The following is a 22,620-nucleotide window of genomic DNA, read 5'->3' as shown; positions in this document are numbered from 1 at the left end:
ACACCATCCCAGAGCCCCCACAGTCCAGGAAAAGTGCACTTCCAGGGTCCCCAGACATTGGTGGCCACAAAGAGCAGAAGTGTCTTGCTGACCTCTTAGATAGCATTGCCCTTTCAGCTTGTCTAATCCTGAATGCAGAGTAAAAATGACCTGCAGATGCTTTATTCTTTTGTTTTCTGGACTTCTATTAGGATCTGTGCCTAACCACAGAGATGAAGACACCTAAGATGTCCTTAAATGAATATTTGACTTGATTCTGATGCTACATATGAGGGACTGGCATGATCTAACTAAGGTGACAAATTATTGAATGATCGCAAATGGAACTAGAGATCTTTCATATGCTAGTAGGTGGGTGATAAATGCCGTAGCTACCTAGAGTTCACCAAAAGATGGTGAAGATTACCTGATGAGAACTCCTGGGAGCCATGTCCAAATTCGAATTGAAGGTCAGATTTTCAGGTTCACACTTTCTGTATCTCATTGAAATTAACTCTTATTATTACAGGAGGCATTTTGGCTGAGAAGATATCATAATACATGGAGAATGGCAGGTTTTAGCCTATATAAACTGTTCCTATAACTTATTTCTTAAAGTGGAAATGAAAAATAACATGATCTACTCCCACCCTGCTATTCTAATAGTCCATAAATCTTTCTAAGACTGCAAGGCTGGAAGGATTTTGCCCTCATTCCATTAACCAGTGTTTCCAGGAGGCATAACTACCAAAAGGTTTTCTTGGGTGCGCTAGGAGCTTGAAGACCCTTTTAAGTTAGGCCTATAGACTGCTTGTCTTCTAGTCATTATTCAGCCTAAGCCCTCAAGGAGCCTAAGGATATTGCCTCTTCTCTTCGGCCCCTCCAGCTAAGGGGATACAGCCTCCTTCTATTGCTACTCTCTGAATTACATATGGATGCCCCCTCCTTGGGCCTGGCTTCTCAGTTGCTATCAACTACATAACTAATTCTTGGCATTAAATTCTGTTTCGGAAAGCGAGAGTGATTTTTGTTTCTTTGATTTAGCTCTGATTGACGCATCATCACTGGTCCCTTTTTTTCTTCAAAAGCTAGTCCACTACTTAATAGTAGAGGCCACTCATTAAGCACATTTTCCTATGTTCATTTAATTATTTTATGGTATCTACAAGCTTTGTCTAAAGTTATCCAGGGTATGAATTTTTTTGTAAAGTTCCCTTCTTTCAACTTTCACGCAGCTAACATTGTAAATCTCCCAATTGCAGGGGAAACAACTAATTCTTTGCTAACTCATCATTGCTTCTAATACAAGGTTTACTGCTCAAAAGTTATTGATTGTTCATTGTTATATACAAATAACATTCACCTTATTTACATCTTTCAAATTATCTCCATATCTGAAGATGCAATGTTAATATCATCAGGTGGCTTTCAATATATTGAGGAACGCACTTCATCATAAAAGTTTAATTGAGAGGCTCCCGGTGGCTCAGTCAGTTAAGCATCCGACTTCAGCTTGGGTCATGATCTCGTGGTTTGTGAGTTTGAGCCCAGCACCGGGCTCCACACTGGCAGTGCGGAGCCTGCGTGGGAATCTCGCTGTCTCCTTGCTTTCTGTCCCCCCCACCCCCCCCACACACCTGCACTTTCTCTCTTTCAAAATAAATACAAAATAAATAAATAAACTTTGAAAAAATAATCAAAATACAGTTAGATAGCATTTGTACTTAATTTTTCTGTGGCCTCCCATTACTATTTGGGAGTCTTAGAGGGATCCGGGAATAGGTTATTGTGGCAAAAAGTAGGGGGTAAATTCTCTTAAGCTTGAATGGTTTAGAATAGTCATAGGCTTTTAGAACTGGAGCTCAAACTATTAGGGCCATCGTTGTCTCCTATCAGATCCAGAGAAGAGTTCTTCCTACTTATTGTTGATAATTCTACTACTCCGTAGTGTAGGAAAAACATTTTTTTCTTGGCTTTGCTTTTATTCTCTTCTCCATCCATTCCTATTGTCTTCCCTTTTCTTCTACATCTCCTTTTCTGCCGATCACTTTAAATATGGATATTTCAAAGCTTCTATCCTAGGGTTCTCCTCTTCCTCTACTTTTCTTATTGCTGCAATGCCCACCTAGGACAGAAATGCATGCGACTACTACCCACGTGCTATGCATTATAGAAGTTACCAAACACAACAACGTCTTTTACGGGATCAAAGTATTTGCAGCATTTATTATTTTAAAAACTGAGAAAGGCGAAGGAGTTTTGAGGATGCCATCTTCTCCCACCCATAAGCCAGTCCCTTCAAGATCAGCATGCTCTTCTCTGCTACTTAACCAAGAAAGTATAAACAGCTCTCCACTAGAACACTGAAGTCGATGTTCCAGTTCAAACAATCACTAAATCTTTTCATTGTTGTGGATGCCACCACACATTATATTTTATGAAAGAGAGTTCAAATTACACAACTTGCATGTAGGAATATATCTCTTCAGAAACATAAATACCTTCTAGTTATATTCAGTAAATATTCTAATAAATATTCAGGTTATACATTTTGTATAACATTATAAATGTATGTTGTATCATTTTAAATTATTTACTGATGATTCCAATAATTTTCAAGGATAAAGAAGGGAAACATCTATGATGTCAATGTTTTTAAAATAGAAAAATGAGGGGCGCCTGAGTGGCTCAGTCAGTTGAGCATCCAACTTCGGCTCAGGTCATGATCTCACAGTTTGTGAGTTTGAGGCCCACGTCAGGCTTTATGCTAACAGCTCAGAGCCTGGAGGCAGCTTAGGATTCTGTCTCCCTCTCTCTGCCCCTCCCCAGCTCGCGCACACGTGTGTGTGCACACGCTTTCTCTCTCTCTCTCTCAAAAATAAATAAAAAAACATTAAAACAATTTTAAACAGAAAAATGACATTAAAAATAAAATAAAACCAGACTGCATATTAAAAGTTATAGAAATGAGTTAAAATAAAATATAACCCACACATTTTATGAAGTGTTCAGAATCATTAAATGCCTTCCCTGAGCACAAGCCAGCTTTTATTTGACGATGAACTATATCCATCATCTGCCAAGGACATAAGGTCTTGGGATACTAGATTATTTGACTAAACCTGTACATTGGTTTGAAATAATTTCAGCTCACACTGGAAGTTTTCTACTACTACAGAGAACTCTTTTAAAGTTCAATTACACCTTCATTTTAATCTCCTACATAATGAAAGCTACTTAGAGGAAACTTTTCTAAGCACGCTTGGAAGCATTAGACTTCCCAATTTATTCACAAAATTATCAAGGAGATATTTATTTATTCTTTCAATAAAAATTGAGTACCTCTGAGGTAAAGACTGTGCCTATGCCTGAAAAGGGGCCATTGTCAAAGAGTGTCAAGCGCGATACCCTTGAAACTTTGATTACCAGATTGGAGCCATTCTTCCCTAAAGTTTATTGTGATGAGGGGAAAGTTCCAGTGTGCGGTAAATCTTGGAGGCTGCAGCCATAACTTCTCTGTCTGTGCACAGCATTGGCACATCCATAATGATATTCATTACATTTGGCTTCAGGCTTTCGGTAGCTGTCTTCCCAGCCAATCGAGAATCCATCATTGCCATTGCCGGCCACCTGGGCATGTGCATCTCCTGTAATTGTTGCAGTGGAGAGAAGCGATCTCCCATTTTATAGCACTGCACAGCCCGTCTCCACGGATTCCGTCTTATGCCATAGAATTATTTTCTCTCACAATCTGAAAGTCATGGGTCAGTTAACTACTTTGTGTCTTGACTAGCAAAGAAGCTGACAATTTGATCGGTGGCTGTTTCAACCAATCTGACCGCTTTCTCCTTAGTCTCCCAAACTTTTCTCAAAGTCTCAAAACTGAACCCCGGGGAGGAAACATGCAACGGACATGCTTTGTGTTGTTGGATATTAGGCAGGTTAGAAATAATTTCAACTCAAATTGAAGGTAGTCAACAGTGAACACAGCAAGAGGTCAAGAGGCCGAAGTCTAGAAAGCTACTTTTCTTTCGTAGTAGTTAGCTTTTCCTTACTGGTTAGAGGATCAAGGGTCCAAGATTTCTGTAGTTGGAAGACACATGCTGTGTAGAATCATTAAAATGAATAAGATAAACAAAGCCTTTCAACAGGTGGCTACACAAGATGAGCAACGGGCTCTATAGCCAAAATATGTTGAAAGGATGGAATCTAATAAATGTGCAATCAATTCTGGTAAATGCTTGATATTAAATGTATTCATTACTCTACTAAATGCAAATGAGATTGGTATCAATCACATGAGTTATTGTAACTTTTATAGGGGAAACTTTTTTTTTTTTAAGTTTTCTAGGAGAAGGGAAGACTGGAAGGGTATTTTGCTCTGCTGAAGCCCATACTGAGTCCTCTGAATTCCCCGACGCCCGGTCACAAGGACAGCCCAGTGCTGGGAGCCACAGTAGCCCCCACGAGGGTGGTTTGCATTATGAGTGATTGAGTCTTAAGTGTGTGACTTTGCTAGGTTTAGGGTAAAATGAGATCCCTCCCCTGTGATTTGAAAGGATACTTGACCACATTGCAAGACAGAGAAACTCAGAGGGCATCACCTAAGCTTGAGTGACAGGTAGAAACAAAACGAAGCCTAAACTCTCAGACAGTAGTGACACAACAAAAGCTCACCTCTCCCCACTTTCTTCAGAAACATGCTCAGCCCCTTGGGTTAGATCTTCTGAAATAGTTCAGGGACTGTGTCAGTCCAGGGTGGTCATAGAGTCATCCAGTTATCTTCCAGACCTCCACTCTTTTCCTCTCCCCCTGTACAAGGGATCAGGGACAAGGCCCATAAATATGTCTTTAGTTCTATGTATTCTAGCTGAACTTTGGCATTGACCACACTGGCAGTAAGTGTGGTTTAAGGAGAAACTAATGGCATCCCCAAACTTCTTTCTCAAACCTGAAATTCCAGTATTTAAGGATTTATTTGAATTAGCAAGTTAGAATTACTATAGTAATTAAAAGGACACACTGTTACAGGAATTCATTGAATCAAATTGCTTACCTCATTGTAGGAGGCAAGAAAGATAGAGTACATTTTAATTTGCCATCTGTAAAATGATATTATATATACCTACCTCGCATGATGGAAAGAGAATTAAATGAGATTATGTGTGAGAAATGCCAGACCCCACTGGGACCTGTGTGCACTCAAAGTATGATAGCTGTTAGCATAACTCGTATTAGCTAATAAAAGGAAGCTGGAGCCGGGAGATGTTGCCAACTATTCCTTAAGGTTGTTATTTAACGTTTTGCTTTTTAATTTTTTAAGTGTTAGATTCAGAGTGTTGTTGTAACTTAAAATTATTAATGTCTTTTTATTTATAGTCAACTTCTTTTCTGGGTACCTTGTTTGGGAATAAATAAAGAGAGATCATATGTGAGGGCTAAAAATGGGAGTCTAGAGTTGAGAAATCAGGCAGATCTCCATAGTGAGAGCAGGCAAAGGAAAACCCAAGTTCATCTGCCACCAGGAAAGATCGGACAGAGTTTGATGATCTGACAGTTTACCTTTAAGAGTCCAGCAAGCCTCAAGCACCATTCTGAGCACCAAGACTCAGACTCAATTCCTCAAATTGGCAAAACCAAAGGGAATTAGGGAAAGAATCTCTGATCTTAGGGTAGAGGTTGTCTATCTTTTGCCTACTTATCATTTCTCGTGAGTATCTGAAATACAGACTAGAGGTGGAATTTGAAGAGATGGTAGCCAACAGGCCACCCTCACCCTGGCAGACCAGAAATAAAAGTAGAAGGAGAAGGCCCTCGTATCGATACAGGTGCATTAGCATTCACCACCTCTCAAACACATCAGATACTTGGGGAAAGTGAACAGTATTTCTAGCCCTGGTGTGTACCACTTACTAATTCAGGAATTCAAGTGATGCACTGGGAGGACCAAACCCCTCATGCGGTGTGTTAACTTCAAGGTGGCAGCTCTTATTATCATAGGCAGTGTAAGGGACCTTATTTAGCATCTTTCATTTTCCTTGTGAATCATTTGTGATAGGAGACCAAAATCAGGTCACTTAAAGAAATGATTTAATCCTAAAAAAGAGGCACTTAACAGGCATATATTATCACCATTTAATGGAATTAATAAAGTGTTAGGGTTTACAACATTTCTCTCAGTACAATAAAAATGGAAGTGATATTCATTTGCACTGAAATTTGCATTGCTTTAGGAATTCCATCCACACCTGAAAAGTATGATCAGAGGGAAACACACACACAGACACACACACACACACACACACACACACACACACACACAGAGTATACTAGTATATAACATATACTATGTATATTTATATTGAGAGAGAGAGAGAGAAGAGAGAATATCCTTAGGCTTTCCATTCCCAGCTGATATGATCAGCAAGGTCATATTAACATAATAACCAAATTTGTCTGGCTATGGCCCCTATGTACATGACTATTGCACATCAGCACTCTTTATTAAATCCACACCAGTTACTTCTGGGAGTATCTAAAAGTATGTCAAATGTTCAGGAATGTCTGCTTTTTTCCTTTCATTGGATGTCTTCACTGAAGCCCATTGTATACAAGTCCTTTGAAGAAATGATTCCATAGTGGCCTTGCTGCCACTGGTTCCCCTCACCTGTTTGCTGTCCTGGGTGGGGTTCCTTGCAGATCCTCTGCAGGAAGCTATTGAATTCCATGTAGAAATAGGAGAATCCCATCCCCCACTTTTGATACTTTTTGAGTCCCTGGGGCTCTGAGACATCATTGCTTGCATCCCAAATCTCACAAGACTCCTCATCCGAATGGTCCTTTTATATCTATATAGGGGTTTAGAGATAGTCTATCAGACTAGATGAGAACTATTTCATAATCCTCTATTTTTTCATAATCTCCTTAAATCTGCCCTAAAGTATCAGGTACTAACTGCTTCCCTTTCCTCTAGCCCCTATCTATTATAACTCAATTGATCTCAGTTTAGGTCCAGCTAAGCTATCCCACTGCAAGATATATATAACTTGGCCTTGTGAATTCATATTAAATGAGCTTTCAAGTCAGTGTGAACACTAGTTCCAGAGACCCACCAAAGACATTCCATGGACAATCAGATAGACCTGAAAGATAGATTATGGTAAAGTCCCTTCTCATTGGAAATGATTAAGCAGGAGTCTATCCATTGCCTAAAAATGTACCTGAGGCTGGGGATTGGGTCTAGGCTCTACTGCTTACTTGCTAAGCTTTTTTTTCCTATCTGTAAAATGGCACATACCTAGGAGAATTGTATTGAAGATAAATTGAGAAGGAAGCCAATGTACACAGTAAGCACTGAGCAAGTAAAAGCTATCATAAGCTTGGAAATCCCTCATTTTATAGGAAAGAATTTGAGGCCATTGGTAACAGTAAATGCCAGACTTAGGTCTTTGAGCAATGTTTCTTTACTCCATCCCCCCATCATCCGTGACATATATATTTAATTTTCTGCCATGTTTATTTTCTCATACATGATAGTAATGAGCAATCATATCTTAATATTTAATAAAATCATAGATGCAGCAACTATAAGCCCTCCCACTGTCTTGAAAACAGGAAAGTAATTCTACAAGTCTGTCCATGCCACGCCATGGGTACCATAGGCTAGACAGGATCTATGGCAGAATGTGTTACATTCAGTCTCAAATATAAAAGTTCTCTCTCTCTCTCTCTCTCTCTCTCTCTCTATATATATATATATATATATATATATATATAAAACACTCAGTGAAGGAGTCCAGGTCAGAAATGAAGGTTGGGACCAAACCAATAGACATGTGAAATGTTCAAGCGCAAGGATGGAGTTGGGTCTGGAAGTCTAGACAGGGCAGGACATTAGAGCAAGGAGGAGTCCATGCATCCAGGCAACAGTAAAAGTTCATGCCTCAATCCAAGCATGTGGCAATAATTAAGAGATGTGGACCAAATCAAAAGTCTAAAAATTTGGTTCACGCGCATGGATTTATGATCACAAATAAAACACTTTATGGTCATACACTTTAATTACAAATCACTGAAAATTAATTAAAAAGGACTTGTATTTAAATCAATCTATATATGTTCACTTTATTTGAAACAGATCATGGGGAAATCTCATGAGTTTTGGAAATCAGACATTGCTACATGCAACAGACTCTATGTTCTAACCAAAACTCACTGGATTGAAACTGGTGTCCTAAATCTATATTAGGAGAAAGATCATTGCTTAAAATGGCTAATTCTTCTTTCCTTCTAAGGTTTCCTTCTCACCTTTAGTCTTTAAAAAGATTAATAATTCATTACAAAGTAAATAACTTTCTAAACCAAAATTCTTCTTACATATTTCACCCAGCCATCTGGACCCCACCTCCCCAAGTCCCATTAATTTTGAGAAGAAAAATGAGAGTATGCTGATCAAAAAATAAAAGCCCATTTGTTTCTACTAGAGCTCTTTTAAGATGTCTCCAAATTATATGGCTTGCTTTCATGCACAAGAGAATGTGCAGCTGAAAACTCCATATATAGCATCATCCGAAACCAAGAACATTTCTCAAAGGAAAATACACTTTAGATTTTGGGAATGTTTCTAATTGCTTATGTGCCTCATCCCTGCCTTAGTGCTTATAAGCACTGAGGGGTAAGTTGCCAATTTGTAATCATGGTTTAACCACAGTTGCCTGTCCCTGATGCAGGTAGACTTTTAATGGCTTTCGAGGTAAAGATAATTGGCTATTTGGATGCTTCTAAATGTATCCGTTAAAAAGGTACTTCAAGAAATAGGGGTGCCTGGGTGGCGCAGTCGGTTAAGCATCCAACTTCAGCCAGGTCACGATCTCACGGTCTGTGAGTTCGAGCCCCGCGTCAGGCTCTGGGCTGATGGCTCAGAGCCTGGAGCCTGTTTCTGATTCTGTGTCTCCCTCTCTCTCTGCCCCTCCCCTGTTCATGCTCTGTCTCTCTCTGTCCCAAAATAAATAAATAAATAAATAAACGTTGGAAAAAAAAAATAAAAATAAAAAAGAAATAAACCCAGTGTATCTTAGAGTGAATATCTTATGGATGCAGATTAACTTTCCTGTAGACCTACACATTAATGAAACCTGGAATGTCTTGACCTGTGAATATACCTAGTGAATACACTATTCCCTCAAATCCTCTAATTAAAAAAAACAAACAAACAAAAAAAACAACAAGTTAGACCTAATTCAGCCAACTTGGAGTCTGAAAAGTTGGAAAAGAGGTACAAGTGAGCCCAACACCTACATTTCCTTACATGGAAGAATGAGAATTTCAAATAAGCTTTGGGTAATGATTTAGAAGGGAGGAAACAAAGGAATTGAACTGGCTATCTCTACATATTGATTAACAGCTTTAAAGCCCATCAGTCATACTTTAATTTCTGTGTGTGGTGTGTTTAACGTGAGCTTGCAATCCACCTGATTGGATTACCTCACCACCCATAAAATAATCAGGAGCTAGTGGTTAAAATTGTAATTAGAATCAGGCAGTAATTTGTGTAGGGAGGGATGGGTGGGGGCAAACCCTTTTGCCCCTTCTGTTTAAATTTTTCAGTAAAGATGATGAATAATAATTATATTTCAGCCAATTACCTCTGAGATAACAGAAAGTGTATATGTGAAGGGACAATCAAAGATTTTAGGTATTTGAAATCTATTTCTTCCTTTTCCATAAAGTGGTCAGTAAAATGCAGAAGGTAAGTTTATTATTCACGGAGTCTCTAATTTCAGCAGAATTGGAGACTGGTCAGAGGTGGGTCCTGTCTTGAATACCCAATATATATCCCATCATATTTCTTGTCTGTAGATTAATAGTCTTAGAGAAAGAAAATAGCACTATCTATACTGGAATAAAAACTAACAAAATTCTATTTTAGAAAAGGTTTGAAAATGTACTTTTTTTGGTATGATATTGCTGAAAAAGGTGTTCTCTGTGAATGTTTCATATCTATCATATTTTTGGTTAGTTTCATTATAAAATTTACTCCCAAGGAAGGGTCATGTTTGAAATCTTTTCTCAAAGCATTCAGCTTATTTATAGGTACAGCCCTTTAAATTATTTTCTAGTTAAAAATACAGCTTCTGTTCCAGGAGTCACATGGCTTGAAAAATTTTAATACCTTTGATTAGCTATCTTGTTATAAAATATGAGTGATACTGTTTTTAAGATGTGATGTGAAAAACTCATTTTTAGAAGCGAAGAAATTGAATCTAAGATGTGTGAAGAAAATGTTGCCGTTATACGAAACAAAACTGGAAAGCAATACAATTGAATGGAATAAGGGGATTATGTAATTTGACATCAGGTACCACCAGTTGAATTAGTTCCACAAAATTCACACACAGACATACCAAGATGGGGAAGCTACATATCTTCCCCTTCAATGACCCTAAACAACTTCACCATCTATCTCAATGCACGCACACATGTGACAACACATGGACTAAACCCAAAACTAAACAAAAAGCATGCACGACAACGCTAATAGCCTTTGGCCATAAATCTCAAAGAAGATAAATGATTAATCATAAATTATTTCATACCCTGCCTCTGCCCCAGCATGGACCTCACCTCCCTTTGAGCAGGTTTCTGTACTGAATCTTCCCTTTTTAACTTCCTTCTGTCACTACATGATGGATTTTTCAAATCACACCCACTCCATACTGACACTTACTTTTAACCATTGCTGAAAGCTATGGCCCCTTTGATTGCCTCTTTTTACCTCTTACCTTTTTTGCTCATTAATATGGATCTTCTGTTTCTAAAAGTCCAGTATAATGGTTTTCTCATTGTCCACCCATATTAATACCTCGGTTCTTGGGGCGCCTGGGTGGCTTAGTTGGTTAAGCCTCCAACTCTTGGTTTCAGCTTAGGTCATGCTCTCATATCTTCCTGGGTTTGAGCCCTGCATTGGGCTCTGTGCTGGCGGCGTGGAGCCTGCTTGGGGTTCTCTCTCTCTCCCTCTCTCTGCCCCTCCCCAACTTGCACTGTCTCTGTCTCTCTCAAAATAAATAAATAGAGGCACCTGGGTGGCCCAGTAGGTTAAGCAACCGACTTCGGCTCAGGTCATGATCTCGCAGTTTGTGGGTTCAAGCCCCATGTCAGGCTCTGTGCTGACAGCTCAGAACCTGGAGCCTGCTTACAATTCTGTGTCTTCCTCTCTCTCTGCCCTTCCTCTCCTCACACTCTGTCTCTATCTCTCACACTCTCTCTCAAAAATGAATAAACATTTAAAAAATTTTAAATAAAAACAAGAACAAATAAATAAACGTGAAAAAAAAAGTACCTTGGTTCTTTAATTCCTTGTGCAATGATTCATGCCAACCTTAGTATACCGGAAAGAGCCCTGGCTTAGACTTTTACGTTTTTATATTTATATCAGATCCCTGCTGTGTACAGTGGGGAGGAGCTTGAGAGGACCTTCAAGCTCCAAACCCTGTATGACCTGTTTCACACAAATAGCTTAGCATTTTCATAATGTTTCTTGCTCAGCAGCAATTTCACGTCTGGATGCTCCATGTCTCTAATTAGACTGTAAGATTTCCAGAAGCGTACACTGGGACTTCTTTTTCTATTGTACCCCGTAGCTTCTAGCAATCTAAGTATACTATAGATATTCAATAAATGTTCATTGATTAGTTTACAGAAGCCCTGTTGGGCAGATTTTCATTTTACGTCATTATTACCAACAATATTGTTAGTGTAAAAAAGGATACATAAAGCAATTAGCCAGGAAATTAATAGAGAAAAAGAAAATAAAAATAAACAACACAACAAAAATGACTCTACAGTATCTGTTACATGATAATTATCTATCTCGGTAATTTGCTCCATGGCCCTCGATAATTGCTACTAATAATTTAAGATGCAATTAGGGGGAAAAACTGGGGAAACGCTTAAAAGAAGTGATTTAAAGAAGGGATTCTTAATTTGGGTGGGGGTAGGGAGAAGAAATGGGGCACTTTGACAATCTGATGACAGTGATGGGCTTTCTGTAAGATGGTCCACATATTCCTGACAGGTGGTTATAGAAACACCATTTTTTCCTAAAACCCATACCTCGGTCCCCATGCTTCATTTTTAAAGGGCTTTCTTTAAGGGGTTATATTTTAGAGGGTCTTCCTTAACAACGATCTCATGTTTCATTTTTAAAAGGTTTTGTTTTAAAGAATTTTCTTCAAAGGGCTCCACACAGGGCCCTTTCAAAATGAGAAACTCTTCTTTAACATGTCTGATGGAAGCAGAGGTAGACATGTCTTAATAACCTATATAAGACCTAGTTTAAGCAAAGATATAAAGATCAGTTGGATTCCTTCCTTGGGAATTTGAAATTGAGGCAAAATTTTAAATTCAAGTCAGTTGGTAGCGTATTCTAGAATTAGAAATCCATTTGGTCTTGAGAGATGGAATGGACAATTTTGGATCATGCATACACTAAAGAGGAAGCAAAAGAAGGTGTTTGGTAGGCAGACTGAAGAATAGAGAAGCACACAGAGAAAAATAATGAGTGACATATGCATAGAAGCAAATTCAAGGCCTGTAAGTGAAAGGGAAGATGACCTAGGTTCCTGGTAGCTTTCCAATGGCCATGGGACCCATTTGTACTGCGTTTGCTTTTCTTGGATGCTGTCCAAAGCCTGAGTCTCTGACAACCACTTCTCATCCCCAGCACACACACACATGCTCACACATGCATGGGCGCACACACACACACACACACACCATTTTCTTGAACTAATTTGAAATTGATCTATTTCTCATAGCCAAAACCTCTTTGACTAAAGTAAGCAGTAATCTAAGTTGTTTTCCTTGATGTTTATGTAAAGTAGAAAAAAATAGGATTCCTTCACAAGGTAGAAATGTTTATGAAGCAGTTACCCTAAGATACTTAGAAGATACTTAGAAGATAAAGGTTCTATATGACTGTTAAAGCTTTTTGTATTTGTAAATTTTTAATATTTAGATAATTCCCTCTGAATAACTTGCAATTTCTTCTTATAGAAATAAAGAAAATTACATAGAGCTAAAATTTTATTAGTGTGGCAAATAATTACATAAAAATAAACTCTATATGCTTCAAAAGTAAAATTTTTGATATAATTCTAAAAACCTTCTAAATAAGCAATTATAGATATAAAGAAGCGAAATAATTTTCTAGCAAACACATTCTACCAAATAAAACATTTATGTAGTAGCAACAATTATGTTTTCTATTTAAAGAGACACAATCTTCATTGAGAAATATTTTGTTGTATTTGAAGGCATTCACTTGTTTATTGTTGTTCATATTTCCTGCTTAGAATATCCTTTCTTTTTCACATATTTTCAGCTATTTGGTTGTGTCTCGAAATTCTATCCCTGTAAGTCTCACAGTCTTGAAGTTAATTAATTCCATGGTACATATAAATTCTGCTAACTGTTAAAGGGCTTTGTAAGGGATGCTCCAATGTTCTACCAGGGATTACACTCAGAAAGATATTCCTTCTTCTTTTTTTTTTTTTTTTATTTTTTTAAACGTTTATTCATTATTGAGAGACAGACACAGAGCATGAGCAGGGGAGGGGTAGAGAGAGGGGAGACACAGAATCTGAAGCAGGCTCCAGGCTCCGAGCTGTCAGCACAGAGCCCGACGTGGGGCTTGAACCCACGAACCGTGAGATCATGACCTGAACCAAAGTCGGTAGCCCAACCAACTGAGCCACCCAGGTGCCCCGATATTCCTTCTTCTTGACACATGAAAAATTGTACAAGGCTTTTAAAATATGGATTTATTTTGAGTCCGATAATTTTCGTTAAATGGAACCCATGTAAATTCAGTGTGGGTTTGCGACTGCTTTCGAGTACTTGGTGTCTGTGAAGAGCTAACTATCAGATACCTGGTCTACTCTTCCATCCTACGTGGTGACATTCTTTCTTTGCCTTCTTTTTTGTTTTTGTTTTGTTTTTGTTTTTGTTTTTGGTGGGGGAGAAGATTAGATTTTCTTTTTTTTTTTTTTTTTTTTAATTTTTTTTTTTTCAACGTTTATTTATTTTTGGGATAGGGAGAGACAGAGCATGAATGGGGGAGGGTCAGAGAGAGAGGGAGACAGAGAGTCGGAAACAGGCTCCAGGCTCTGAGCCATCAGCCCAGAGCCTGACGCGGGGCTCGAACTCACGGACCGCAAGATCGTGACCTGGCTGAAGTCGGACGCTTAACCGACTGCGCCACCCAGGCGCCCCTAGATTTTCTTTCTAAGGTAATGCACAGATATTTGTAGTTGTTGTAGAAAACACCATGGAACTGATAGCAAAGAAGAGAGGAGGCCATGAATGAAGCGAGAGCAGCACGTGGACAGTGGTGCGACAGCTTATATACCTGTAGGCTTGTCAGCATCAAAAAATGGGTTTGTTGTAAAGCAGACATAATAAAGATTCTCAATCTACCAATCTATGGGTTTGGTGACTATTTCAAGATGATGAAGGAAGATTTTGTTTCACTCTTGCAAGCTTGCATTTGGAAATTTCTGGATCATGGGAAGACGAAATGATCTCATCTAGAGCTAATATAAATACTCGATTCTTACTTACCTCTTCTACTGACAAATATTTTGAAAAGTTTGAATGAAAGAAACCTTATTGCTTTGTCTGATTTTTTTATTGTAAGGAATGTTCTTAAATGTGTGCAAGCCAAAATGGCACATCTACTTTTCAAAATATCAATATTTAATTAAAACAGTTACTAGTGTAATATTTAGAAAACAGAAATTAATGAGAATGCATACTCAACCCCACCATGAACTTCCTGTGCATTTTTGGCAAGTCACTGGCCTTCAGTATTCCTTTCTCTGCATTCATACTGACAACAGGAATAATAATTCCTTCTTTCTTCATAGGAAGGTTGGGATAATCACAAAAGATTACTGCTGAAGTCCAGGGAATTAAGTAACTGATTGTTTTCTCCACTCTCCATACATAGCTTGCTCTTTGTACTTTTATTAGAATACTTAAGTCATATGCATTAGTTCACTCCTGTATGTCTCCCTGAATAATCCATATGATCCCTGAGGACAGAGACAGTATCCTATTCATGTTTGCCTTTCATACCAATTTTTCTCATTAAAACTCTTGTTCAACATTCCTTGGAGAGGATTTTCCCGATCCCAAATCCTTACTATGCCCCTTTCGTACATTCTATACTTTCTTGGTAGAACTATCACAGCTGTAATTATGTTTATATATAATAAAATATATTATATATATTATATATGTTGTATATAATATAATATATATAATATAATATGATATATAATATTATATATAGTAATAATATGTATATCATTATTTTAAATATAATTTTTATATATAATTATGTATATTATTGTATACATACATACATTTTTATATAATTATGTATATTATTACCATATATACAACATATATATTGTATGTATACATATTGTATATGTACAATACATATTGTATTGTATATGTATATATATACACTATATATATTACTATATATATAGTAATAATAATGTATATATGGATATGTATGCATATTTGTATATTTTATATATATATTTGTATAATGACTTGCTTAATGTCTCCTCATCTGTAAAATGTGGATAATAGTAGTATCCAATTTACAGAATTATTGTGAAGAATATTTATTAACAACATTGGAAACATAAGAGGAACTCAATGAATTATTATTATTATTGTTACTATTTCTATTACTATTACTATTACTATTTAGTTTCTAGGCAATGTGCTTATCACTGGAGATAGTGATAGAGATTAAAACACCTCTACCTATCAGGCTGGACACAAAGTAATTTCAGGTTTAACAGTAAGGCTATTTCTGTGTGATACCATAGATGGGCCTTCCACAGGATATCTCTTCATCCTAGGGGCAAATATATTATTCAGATATGGTAACCCCAAGATACATAAAGGAAAAACACACAGGGGATCAGGGCCTTTTAACAAAAGGGTAAATCATGTGCTTATCCAATACCTTAAAAAATATCATTGCAATCTGGTGGTATCCTGCTGAGCACATTACATGTCTGCTAGAAATCATTGAGTCACTCCTCCCTTGGGACACCTGGGTGGCTCAGTCGGTTAAGTGTCCGATTTCAGCTCAGGTCATGATCTCATGCTTTCTGGGTTGGAGCCCTGCATCGGGCTCTGTGTTGACAGCTCAGCGCCTGGAGCCTGCTTCGGATTCTGTGTCTCCCTCTCTCTCTGCCCCTCCGCTGCTCATGTGCTCTCGTTCTCTCTCTTTCTCTCTCTCAAAAATAAATAAACATTCAAAAAATAAAAAAAAATAAGTCACTCCTCTCTCAAAAGTATTTGAATTGCTGCTGCATGCCGGAAATACACAGAGAATAAGAGAGACAAAGAAACTTTCCTTTAAGGGGAAGACTTCACTGTAATATTGATACAAGTTAACCCAAAATATAGAAGATTGAACTAAATATTCCTGAGAATCCAGTCATGTCATGTATGCCAGTAAAAAGAATGTAGTAAAGAATTTCAAATCTTTAATAATCTCAGAAAAGAAAACATGTTGTTCTTAGCAACCTCTCAAAGGGAGAGCATTTTAGAGGTGAAAAGATCAGTATCGTTTTGGTTCTATCAATAACACTCACGAAAATTGGGTGCCCCAATTCAAAACAAGCACTCAAAATTGGTCACATCAGAGCTGACCAAGAATGACAGGTTAAGTACCCTGCAAATTTAAAATTTTTGAGTATTTTGTTTCACGAAGGTGCCTACATTTGAGCATTGAAACTACATTCTGTGTGGTTCTCCTTTAAATGAAAATAAAAAGTATTTCCTTTTCAGTGTTCATTGCAAAGTGAAGTACCGTGTATGCATAAATAGACAGATACCTGTGGATTTATGGATGGTAACTTTGAACTGTTGAAGTAAGACTTCACATTATACAGTTTGAAAGGGAGGGGGGAAACGTTGTTATCATGCCCCAGAAGAATTTTGTGACTTTTTCTGGAAAGCAATTTCTGAGTAAAATTTACTCCCTGAATCACTTCACAATGGCCAACTACACTTGCCAACTTCTATCAATCCAGTAAATATTGGTGAATCGAACATTCCCAGTTTTAGGAGACGCATCTGCTGAAGCTGAAGGCACTCATGGAATAAAATCTTTTAACTAGATACTTTTTACTTTTCCTAGAGTGTTAAAAAAAAAATCATATATTTCCCTCATGCTTATAGAGAATCGGTTAATTCATTCCTGAATAAATGATTTCTTCCTGATATCTGATTATTTTTGTACTTTCGTGGCGCAATGTGTACTGTGTTACTTGTTTTATTTTTTAAGTTTATTTATGTATTTTGAAAAAGAGAGAGAGGCGTGAGAGGGAGAGGAGCAGAACAAGAGGGCAAGAGAGAATCCCAAGTACGCTTGACACTCAGCAAGGAGCCGAGGTGTGGCTCAATCCCATGACTGTGAGATCATGATCTGAGCAGAGATCAAGAGTCAGGGGCTTAACCAACTGAGACACCCAGGTGCCCCAATGTGTACTGTTTTAAGTGAGGATAGTAAGACATAAATAAAAGTTAAAACTAGGGAGTGTTATTCACCTCAACCCTACAGATGTCTGAGCAGAGAATGAATAACTGTGCTGAGGGATATTGTCACCTGGAAACTGGTTTCCGATCCTGTGGAAGCTGCCAGCACAGGCAGTGAAAGGATTCACATAAGGCAGAACAAAGGAGATAGAAGTTTATAGGATACAACATAAGCGAGCACTGGGTAGGACAGCAAAGAGAGACTGCAGTGAGGCAGTGAGTGGAGATTGCATTTAAAGGGGGAAGGTGAGGAGGTATGGAATCCTATGGAATTTTCCTTTTTATTGGGTACCTGTGCCTGGTTGTAAATAGCCCATTGGTTAGATAGGGCTTATGGCTCTTTTGGGGGTGGGTCATCTGATGGGCCTCCTTGTATCCAGGCAGGGGGTCACTGTGGACCCTTTTGCTTTCATCAAGTTTCCGTTGCTCAAGTCTGTTACCTAGAAGTGGCCTCTACGGAAATATTAAAATATTCTGGACTCGGCCATTTGACTAAATAATGATAAACATTTATTTACTTAGCCAGTATATGTTATAATTGTCTTCTATGCAGGGCATTGTATTTGGTGCTATAAAGAAACAAAAGTACAATGAGATACATTCCCTCAAAGGAGGGACACAGAGACTCGGAGCACAGTGACGCGAGGTCTTGAATCAAGGTTCTTGCAAGGGCAGGTGTCTGATGGACACACACACCTGGGGCAGTTACAGCAGGCAATTTATCTCCTAGCACACAAATCCCATCTCTGATTCCTCATTGGCTGAGTACTACAGAGGTTACAGCTTACCCGGAAGTCGCCTATGCCCAGGGAGGCAAAAGCAGTCTGATTGGAACAAATGTACCTTCCTTGAGGTGAATCAGAAACTTCAGTTCTTTGGCGCATGCTCATTGCAAAGCCGGAGAAAAATAAGCTCGGGAAACAGAGAGGGGAAGAAGAACCAGGAAGTGAAGTGTCTAAGGGTTTGGGACTCCATTGTGTGTGTGTGTGGGGGGGGGGGGGGGGAGGAGAGAGCTTTGGGGGGGGAGAGGAGGGCTTGGGGGGGTGGGAGCTGTTCTTACATTCTTACATATTTCCAGTAGGTTGTAAACCTATTGTTAACTAGATAGCACAGCTTTTATTTGGTATTTCTGAACATGAATCCTCTCACTTCTCGCAGAAATACAGATAAATTTCATTTAGGAAGGGATAAATACTAGGTAAAGCTTCATGAGAATAGTCACATGTAAGGTCTACCTTGACAACTGAGCAGAATGTTGACCTCAACAACACGCAGGGGGGCTTGCCAGTAGAAGAAGCAGAGAGGACAATGGCTGGAACTGAGGCAGTTCGAAGCATATTAAAGAACTGGCAGAAAACTAATGTTAATGATGTGTTGCTTCCTTGGGTGCCTAATCCTGCTCTGGACACCAAGGAGCTGCTTTGGACTAAATTGAAACAAGCTGGAATTCAACATCCATAAACCAAGAGACATTTACCAACACAAGCATTATTTTGAGACCAGCACAAGTCTATAAATAGAAGGTGTTTAGGACTTCCAGAAATCAGCCTCCCATCTTCCTGCCTTGAGACTGGATAGTACCTAAACTTTACTCTGCTTAAATGACAAATAGGAGAAGAACTTTCTACGACTTTCTTGTGGAGAAAAAAAATTAACATATTTTGCAGGAACAGAAGTGATGGAAAGTTCTTCCCCACATGCCATTTTAAGTATCCTTTGAATTCAGCATGGAATGACTAAAGGCACCATATATGGTATTATTTTTGTCATAATCTGTAATATTTTACTAGCATTAACATGTTGAGAAACCCATAAAAGAGTGCAGTCTTTTATGAGACACTTAAATGCTAATCATAAAATATTTTGATCAAATAAAGAATTTATAAAAGTAAAGTAGCAGAATCCATGAGTCTCGTGATTCGTTTCTTAAAGTGGTAGCTCAGTATCAGTGAACCTGGAATAACGCCTTCAACAGGGAGTTCTGGGCAGAGCAATCACAGGTCCATGGGTCAGGAGGCCTTAACTATGCTACTCGCCGCCTATGTACTTTTGGACAAGGGTCCTCCTAACAACTTTGTACCTCAGTTGGTATAAAATGGCGGTCTCTCAGGTCCTTTCCATTCTTTTGAAATTATATCTTTAAAAAACATTTTCTAACATTTTTATTCATTTTTGAGAGACAGAGAGAGGGCACTAGTGGGGGAGGGGCAGAGAGAGAGGGAGACACAGAATCCGAAGCAGGATCCAGGCTCTGAGCTGTCAGCGCAGAACCTGACGTGGGTCTCGAACCCAGGAGCTGTGAGATCGCGACTTGAGCCAAAGTCAGAAGCTTAGCCGACTGAGCCACACAGGCACCCCTGAAATTATATCTTTTTAAAACAATGAAATGAGCATAAAACTTTTTTTTTTTCAGTTTAAAACTCCTCCAGATTGTCAAGATTAAAACAAAGGAGCAAAGCCATAAATCTGAATGAAGATTTAAAAGTGAAAGGGATGTGTCAAAACAATATTGTTCTCCTAAATCCCTTTCTAAAGGTGTGAATTGCAATCTGACACAACTGCCATTCTGAGTTGCCATACTGAGTTGTTTTGTTTAACAATGGGTTTAATCAGACAAATAGCTCAGTAAAACAGGAAAACAGATGGGCCGTCAACTTTTAAATGTGGAAGCCCAGTAAAATAATCTGTTAGCCTCGGGCCAGGCAATTGTGACCCAATAGCAAGAGAAAATATGGGGGAGAAATGTTTAGAAATCTGTTTATTAGTATGGTGCCATGAACATCATGAACAGAAGTAGATGTTACTACCCTCAAATATTTAGCATCATCCAATTTGCAACAAAACCGACTATTTGGATATTGTCGATAAATGCGGACAATTGGTAGAATTCCTTCAAATTACAATGTCCATTTACTGGCTATAATGTGAACTTCTAAAATTATCCTGTAATATCCATGGATGTGTGGCCATATGAGGACTCATCAGTCTACCCCTATTGTTCTGTTTCAGAGGCCCACTAATTGTAGCTCAGCACTTTTTCTGTTTAGGTCATTTGATTGCATGGGATGCAACAAGGTAGCAGATGAGAAATCGAGATTTAAAATGTTTGTCCACTACAAAGTTAACGTCTTGTCCAGTAATATGGTTTCTAATTTAAGCAGAACTCTTCAATTCCTAATTCACACTTTTTTTTTTTTTTTTTTTGGTACCTAAAATTAATGCTTTATTCCATTCTAATCTCAAATTATCTGTAGGGGGAAAAGTTTATATTTATGATATATGTGAACGTATTACTTTGAACCACACAAATTTTCCATTTGTTAGGTAAAAATCAGTTGAGTGGGGCCAATTACATAGATAATTTTTTGTAACTGGAACATACAAACACATGAATTACTGACAGTAACTTTCTTGTCGGACAGAAGCTTTGTATTTGACTTTTACTTTGCATCTATTTATTTTCCCTACAGCCGAGTCTAGTGCTATTGACAGTTTTGTAAGTGTTTGATGAACACTTGGTGACGAATTGTTGTCATATTGATTAAATAGACTGTGAGACTGACTTCTAAGTGGCTCAGCCAAACATGAAGATAGATACACGAAGCGTTTAGCCATTTCAGACAGAGAATATGTAGACAAAGAAGACCCTGGGTGAGAAACGCAGAAGTGACTACAGTACATATACTATATACTATGTACATAGATAGAGATCTAGTACATGTACATGTCAGGGAAACGTAAATGAAGGGGCAGGATGGTTCTGGGCTGTCTAAAATCAAGAAAGTGCAAACTTTCTATCCAAAGCCATCCTGGGAGAAACGTGATGAAATATTTGTTGTCTTCAGGACGATCGTTGTTCGAGTGCACACCCCTAATTAGTTCTTCCTGAGCTGAAAAAGCTAATTAAAAAATACCTACGCACTGTATGGAACCAATACTGATGTGTGCTCTGTGATGAATGGGCTCCACACCCAGGGTTGTCATCACATCCAAACCCCTAAGGAGGAAAGATTCAAGACTCTGTGTGCTAGGTGCAATCCCAAAATGGCAAAATGGCTAAATTAATATGCACACATATGTGCAAATCGAGATGAAGATGTCAGTTTCAGGTAGCAAGAAGAATTTCCCCGCACTAACTTCTGTTAGGCAGAAGCAATCAGGGAAGAGCAAGTAGATTTTAAATTTAGACATTCATTTAGATACATTTTTTTTCAAGTAAGTTTGCCAGGCTAAGTCCCATGCAAAATCAAGCCTTTTTAAGTGCATGAAATGTGAAAAGAGTGTGCAGACTCTCTTATCTTGGCCAGGGAATATGGAGTTTCTGATAAACTAGGAAAGAAAAATCTCTTTCTCCTCCAGTTCCTTCTAAGAGCTAAGTCGGAATTTTGTGTAGGGAATGAATTGTTCCGGCCTTGGCCTTTATTTTACTTTTTTGTTCTTTGCTGAATGTTAATGTCTTCATACACTTGGGGAAGATGGTTTAGAGTAGAGCCAGTGGGTATCAGTGTGCCCTGGGGGAATGACCACAAAGTGGATCCGAGATTCAGAAGACAGGAGGGAAGCCACGGAGACAAAGAGCAAACTTCCGAGTCAGGTGGATCTAGGTTTGAATCTTGGATTCTCTACTTTCTTTTCTTTCTCTCTTTTTTTTAAGTTTTATTTATTTGAGAGAGACAGAACAGAGAGAGCGCGAGTGGGGGAAGAGCAGAGAAAGAGGGAGAGAGAGAGTCGCAAGTAGGTTCCGTGCTGTCAGGGCAGAGCCCTGCACGGGCCTTGAACTCACAAAACCGTGAGATCATGACCTGAGACAAAACCAAGAGTCAGTCAACTAACTAAGCCACCCAGGCACCCCTTGGATTCTCTACTTTCTGCCTTGTGGCCTTGGGCAACTTACCTAGCTTGTCTGAGACTTAGTTTTCTCATCTGTAAAATGGGAATAATAACCCCTACCTGTTGTGGTGATTAAGTGAGGTAATATACATAAAGCACTTCACACAGTAACACACGCTG

The 22,620-nt window shown here is 38.4% G+C and overlaps 1 protein-coding gene and 1 long non-coding RNA gene across 2 annotated transcripts in view; both read right to left on the bottom strand.

The window, feature by feature from the left end:
• LOC147572084 (uncharacterized) overlaps nt 1–22,620 on the bottom strand; it is a 526,072-nt gene that overhangs the window by 28,208 nt on the left and 475,244 nt on the right. The gene's annotated exons all lie outside the window — the stretch shown is intronic.
• Nucleotides 6,464–22,620, bottom strand: part of LOC147572086 (uncharacterized) — a 50,023-nt gene continuing 33,866 nt past the window's right edge. Inside the window, exon 2 of the long non-coding RNA XR_015246875.1 lies at nt 6,464–6,827. This is a non-coding gene — a long non-coding RNA (uncharacterized LOC147572086). The remainder of the gene's footprint in view (nt 6,828–22,620) is intronic.

This window comes from Puma concolor, chromosome F2, assembly GCF_028749965.1.
Source record: "Puma concolor isolate L17-30 chromosome F2, mPumCon1.1.hap2, whole genome shotgun sequence".
NCBI lineage: Eukaryota > Metazoa > Chordata > Mammalia > Carnivora > Felidae > Puma > Puma concolor.
This window is presented reverse-complemented; position numbering and strand designations above follow the sequence as displayed.